Here is a 7,019-nt window from a genome sequence, read left to right on the forward strand (position 1 = left end):
ACCACAACTTCTTTATCCATTCATCTATCGAAGGACATTTTGGTTGTTTCCATGTCTTGGCCACAGTAAACAAAGCTGCAAAGAACATTGGAGCACACGTGTCTTTATCTCTAAATGTTTTCAGATTTTTTGGGTAGATACCCAGGAGAGGGATTGCTGGGTCATATGGAAATTCTATTCGTAATTCTTTGAGGAACCTCCACACTGCCTTCCATAACGGCTGCACCAGTCAATGACCTATTTTTAACATGTACATGAGCTAACACATTGGGGTCTTAGAAAGACGATTTCATGGAGTAAAGAATATAGTTGGAAACCTTCCCCTACTGTAGCGCATAAAGTGTATAGCAGATGTTCTAGTTGTCTAAAATATAACCTTGGAAAAATCACTCCATGGGTCCCAAAGATATTTCCCACTTCCCTTAGGTCCATTTGAGGTATGGCAATTGGATTTTTTCGAAATGCCACCATCTCAAGGATACAAGTATTTTATATGCATTAATCATGATTTGTATGTTGTGTCACTGGGTTGAGACATTCCCTTGCAGGAGAGCAAGAGCCTTAATGGTAGGTAAGTTATTATTTAAAAAAAATAAAATCCCCCATTGGGGAATTCTCTGTGAGTTACATAGTGACCGAAGGACTCATTTCACTGGGCCAATAATGCAATCTATTTGTAATATTTGGCCTATTTTATGGCATTTTCATTGTGCTTATCACCCCAGTCCTCTGGATTGGTGGAATGTACAAATTTAAAACTTCACTAGGTAAATTTTCAAAGCTTTTAATCTCCCTTGGCCAAAAGGTCTCCTTAGTGTTTCTCAACCTGAGATATTCCTTTTGGTAAACACAGCCTTTCTCCTCATTAATCATAGTTCACCCTACGCGAAGGGACATATGAACCAACCTTACTAAGACATTCTATATTATTATCAAGGACTTACCAACCAGCTTCAAGAAATTGATAAATTAGTAACTGTTTCACTTCAGTGTGCTCCTGGGAGATGAAGATTTCAAAGTCCATGACTCACAACCAGGAGATTTAGATTTTGTCCATTGGATAAGACGTCAATTAAACACTCTCCAACTTTGTTGGAAGGGACTTATCAGTGGACATGAGAGACTCCTCGAGGATGAGATACCACTGACATTTGGGGTAGACAGCTATCCCAAGACATCAAGAATGGCTGTATACCTACATAATTGATATTGAACTTAATCATTTGTTTGTCTTTATCTGCCTGCTAATAACATTAGTCATATTGATAATTGTTCTGTAGGCTTTTCTTAAACCCTTACGTAGCCCAGCTGTTGATAATCGCTGAAGGTATATGAAATAACTTTTACATTGTCAATAATACTATTTTTATGGTTTTGAATTTAGAAGGAATATTATTGTAGAAGGAAGAAAAGAGATGTGTATGTATTTTTTAGAGAAGTTAAAAGGAAGTATTTTGTCCTAGTAAGTTGATTATTTCTGAATGAGGAAAAGGAGGCAAACTGAGGACAAACTGAAGTTGAGGAAGGCTAGTGGAAAAAAATATTGAGAAAGAAATTTTATATAAATATTAGAACCCAACTATGCTTACCCCTTAACTCAGCAAAGACCACTAACTATATTAATTCATATAAAAGCTGATGTGGATGTATTTAAAAACTGGCCCTCTATAATGGCTGCTGAGGCACAGAAATTTATGAAACTTTAAAAAAAATTTTTATCAGGGAATATTGGGGAACAGTGTGTTTTCCTAGGACCCATCAGCTCCATGTCAAGTCATTGTTTTCAAACTAGTTGTGGGGGGCGCAGCTCAGCTACAAGTCAAGCCGTTGTGGAGAGTGCAGCTCACTGGCCCATGTGGGACTCAAAGAGGGCAACACTGGTGTTATGAGCACTGCGCTCTAACCAACAGAGCCAAATGGCCACCCCTATTTATGAAACTCTTACTGTCCTCTTGACCTCTAGAAATTTTTAGATGGTAATTGTAATTTATATCATTGTGTTCTTCCTGCCTTGGCCCCTATTAAACCTTAAAGTTACAGTTCCCAGTTATACAACTACCGTGTTTCCCCGAAAATAAGATCTAGCCAGACAGTCACCTCTAATGCGTCTTTTGGAGCAAAAATTAATGTAAGACCCGGTCTTATATTACATTATATTATATAAGACCCGGTCTTATATTATAGTAAAATAAGACCGGGTCTTATATTAATTTTTGCTCCAAAAGACGCATTAGAGGTGACTGTCCGGCTAGGTCTTATTTTCGGGGAAACACGGTAGCAGAAATCAGATTAATAATGAATGACACTTGAGTGCTTCCAATGAGAAGTAGATAGGCCATATTCAAATAATAATAATAGTAGTAATAATAATAACAACACTAACAGTAAACGGGAACCTATCTCATGGTTAGATTGTGAAGAGGTATATCTGTGTGTCCTCAAACTATAATGAAATGTTATTCTAGACGCAAAATACAAAAAAATTAAGACAGCAAGACTTGGATCATGACAGCTTATCGGTTAGGTTAGAAAAAGCCCATGAGACTTCACTGCCTCCCATTTACTCACCTTTCCTTTAGAAAAAAAAAATTTGGCCTTGACTACGGTCCAAGGTTATGGTCTTGCCCCATCCCCAATGGTCCACCATTTCAGCGAGACAAATGAGGACACTAAGAGGCCCCAGGAATGGGCCTTTCTAGCACCGTGGGACCACATTATACAATGAAAAGTTTGGTTGTCAACGCATCCTTTGGATTGATTTATGACAAAAAGGGGGACATGTGGACCAAAAAGAGGGCATATACTAAACCTGACAAGCTCAGGGAAGGCCTGCGTGGCAGGCCCCAAAACTCAGACAGCACAATTAACCTCATAGGATGGTCTGAACATAAAAATTCCTAATTAAACCGGGTCATGGTTCGTAGTCACATCCTTGGCCTGTAGCTTCCTTGACAAAGGTCAGTCTTCACCTTAAGTGAGCCTTGGAGTGTAAAAGTAATCCCTATTTCTAAAGGAGAGCAGGAAACTAAAGAATCCCTCATTGTTGTTCTTGTCTCTTAATTACCATTTTTATATGCTACCAAAGGTGAACAATTAACTTTGGCATATCCAACAATGTAAAAGAACTATCTGTCTCTCCATTTTACTTTTTATCCAATCCCAGAGATTCCCTCATCCTTCTTGGCTTTCTCCAACCCCATTAATCTACCACCAATGGATTTCACAAAATATTCCTCTTTTGATTCTCTGTACAAAAAGCTGCAAAACCACGATTTTCCGGAGCATTTTCTCAGCCCACTGAGATTTTCTATCCTGTCAATTGTTTGAGCAATTTGGCTCAAATAAACTCTTCAAAGCTTTTTCTTAGGCTGGATGATTTCTCGTCTACACAAAAGGTATCATTTTCCACGTATTGTAGAAACTATCTTAAGGTGTCTAGGCAGGGGCATTAGGGCCAAACCGTTTCACTTTCAAAGAGGAGCGCAAAGGCTCAGGCAGCTTCCGCGGCTTGGTCTGGTCACTCAGCTAGTTAGAGACCCAGACACTGAACCTGCGGGTCCTCGTACTCCCTGTCTTGGACTCCTCCCCCACTCGCACAAGCATCCTTTCGTCCTCTAAAGTGGCCACAAAAGAAGGGAGTGCAGAGTGAGTATCGAGTCTGTGCACGCATTAGGGACACCGTGGGGGCACGTGACCAGCCAGGGACTCCCCTCCTGCTGCTGCTTCTCGCAACCACATCCCCACAAGCTCCCAACCTTCCAGCTTCTCCCAGACTGGCTTCCCACTCCCTTCACACCAGGCTGCTGGGTGGGAAACAGGGGAAAGGACTGGGGGACGAGGGGGCGGGGAAGGGAAGGGAGCGAGAGGTGTTACTATGGAAGGCGTACGTGGTTCACAGAATCTTCCGGAAATTTAATGCAGAGCCGTGACTAAGCTTGGTGTTCTAGGGCAGGCTTGGGCGGTAGGGACACTTGGGCAGGAGTCTGTTCGTTGAGGAGTAATCCAGCAGTCAGTCACGGCCACCGAGCCCAGAAAACTCCAGAAAGTGCCCGAACCGCCCCAAGGAGGGGGAGGAGCTGAGCCGGCGAGACTCGGTGGCGGGGGGGGGGGGGCGCCGAGCGCCGGGCCTCACCGCGGAGCTGGCCGCGCAGGTGCCTGCCCGGTGCCGCTGTTTTGCTATTGTTTTTTTCAAAACGGGGTTAATGGAGGAAGAATAGATCGAGAGACCTTTAGAATTTCTTAATCTAACAGACGCAAACACTGGAAACTTTGGTAACTCATACAACTAAGCCGGAGGAATTGGGTGACCAGAAGCGAGAAGGGAAGGTCCCCACAGCCCCAGGCGAGCGCGCAGCGGGCTGGGAACGCGCAACGGCTCGGGGGGAGCCTGCCGACTTCTCTCCCCCGCCGCCTCACTGCCCGGCTCTAGTTCCCGTGGGGACATTTGGAGGGGTAAGCAGGTTGAAGACACCGGGGAGTGATTCGCTCTTCTGGACTCCTTCGTCTTCCCGACCTGAGTGGGCCGACCCCCGACTCCTTCCCCGTGGGTCGTGCCCTCTCCTCTGGTTCTTGACTTGTCCCTACCGGGACCGGCGGGGTGGCGCCGGTGCACCTCCGCGCCAGGAACTTGCTCCGCTGTCCGAGTCTTTTTAAGGAGCGATGCTTGGAGAGGGCGACCGGCTGGTTGGGGTTGCTGTGTCCCACTGAACTGCACCGGATACCTTAGGGGTGACCCCAGAGGACTGATTTAGGGTGCTCGATTAGAGTGAAGGATGATGATAGTTACCGTTATTCGTACCGTAAGTTTCGTCCCCCCCGCCGCCCCCCGCCCTTAGGACTTGCCAATGTCTGCTTCACCTGAAATAACCCAGTCTCGTGTTTTAACCAAAAGCCACGCCCCTACCCACGTCTCTCACACTGGCTGTCTTTTTCAGCAACTTGGAGGACAGAACCCTGTTCAACACCAGGAATAAGACTAAGTATATGTGTTACCAGTGAAGCAGTATCTTGGGTTCAGAATGCTTATGATACCGGTAACAGTCGCTTCACCATAGCAGCCTGCCTTCTGAGGGCTGGCATGGGGAGATAGGAGGTGAGATTGGAATCCGGTTAGATACCGCATTTTAAAAATTGTTTCCCCACCTACAGCTAATTTTTCCTCTGGGCACGTCCGCTCCCCCAAAGTAGTTCCTTTTGCTACCCAAAAATGGCTTCCTCCAGGGATGGCACTTCACTTTCTTCGCTAATTCCACAATTCTCTCAGCCTGACCTCCTTGAGCTTACAAAGTGGTTATTTTCAAAGTGCTCTGTGCGACGGTATGCAGGTAATAACATTGTATGTTGACTTCTTAATAAAACACCTACTCAATAACCTTGACTGATCTAGCCATAGGAACTCTTTATTTCCTCCAAGGTTATTTCAGGAGCTTTTCCTAAGCTCTGTCTCTCATCAAAGGTATTGGGAGGTCCTTGCCAATCTCCACCCTGTTCCACCCACCCTGCACATCCCCTGCCACTTCCTCCCCTACCCCCAAGAGCCACTATTATCTGCACATGGCAGTCACAAATGCTCCTGCATCTCTAAGGGTCCTGTAGCAAATACATATCCCCAGGAACATTGATTTAATGTGGTGGCTAGAGTCCACAGTGCTACAGCTCAACTACCGTGCTGGTTAAGTGTGCTTTCACAAGCTGCCCTGGAGGCCTAAGCGTCTCAGACCTCCATTTGGGAACTTCTCCATGGCAAGGTCTACCTGTATGCGCCATTTCCTGAATACTGGATTTTCTTCAAAGCCAAGTATTTAGTGAAAGGGCTGGTGGGCTTTGAGGTACACATAAGTTCACCAAGTGCTTTTATAGAATGTTGATAGAAGACTTTTCCTTTTACTGTTTTTGTTGTTGAAGTGAAATTCACAGGGCAGAAAATAACCATTTTAAAGTGTACAATTCAGTGGTACCCAGTACGTTCACAACGTTGTGCAACCATGACCTCAACTTAGTTGTAAAACATCTTTGTAACCCCCAGATGCAATTGAGTTTTAGAGGGGCTCACTCCCCCAAGCTTTGGGGATTGTGCTAGGCCTTTTCCAACAAGCAGGCTGTGGAGGAGATTACTTCTAGGATGCCAGCAGGAAGGGCGAGGGAAGGAAGCCTGCAGTAGGTCTTCCCAGTACAGGGCTGCAGCTTCCTTCCCTCTGTTTTAAATTAACAGGTAAGACTAAACCTTTGTCATCAGTCCTATTGCTTATCTGACATAACTGTTTAGGACTGAACGGAGTAAAGGTAAAAGTGGTACGGACTGTAAAACCTAGGGTAGAAACTTAATCCAGAAGGAGGCATGCATAAACAATCCTTGTGGACTTGGGCAGCATGGCAAAAACCTGTAAAACCTGACATGGAATCCAGGTTCAACATCTTTGCTGAACTGGAGCTTATTTTCAACCTTTAAGTAATTTTACTTAAGCCAGTACTTTTTAAGCTCCCCATTTGTTCACCTGTGAAAGTCAAACACTACCTAAACTCAGCGTAGTGGAATGAGGGTTAATAAACACGTAAAAGGCCCCAGGACAGTGCCTGGCACATAAGAGCCCTATAACATTGGGGTCCTTCTGCTGGGGCACCAAACTCTCAATGACACCTCCCAAAGGCACTCACTGCGGGCACTTCCCGAATGCTCTAAAGGTGGCATTTCTATCTTAGCATCCTGTCATAAATGAGAACTATAAGCTGGGGCGTGAGCCAAACACTCATTTAAAATAGAAGTAGGGATCAGGGCCGCTAATACGCTTGTGCAAACGTCGGGAAGCCAGTGCTCGTCCCACATCTACCTCCTCACTTCTAAGTCAGGCCTCACCTTCCCTTTCATGTTGAACCCCGATGAAGTATCAGGGCTTTGGTATATGGGGTGTACTTACACAGACGAACAGCCATGACCTTCCCATCTAACTGCCTCTCTTTTGCCTGCTTCTCCAGGAACATCCCCATCCCCAAGTCCCTTTTGAGGCCACCCTTACAAGGTT

This window comes from Rhinolophus sinicus, linkage group LG05 (genome assembly GCF_036562045.2).
Source record: "Rhinolophus sinicus isolate RSC01 linkage group LG05, ASM3656204v1, whole genome shotgun sequence".
Classification (NCBI taxonomy): domain Eukaryota; kingdom Metazoa; phylum Chordata; class Mammalia; order Chiroptera; family Rhinolophidae; genus Rhinolophus; species Rhinolophus sinicus.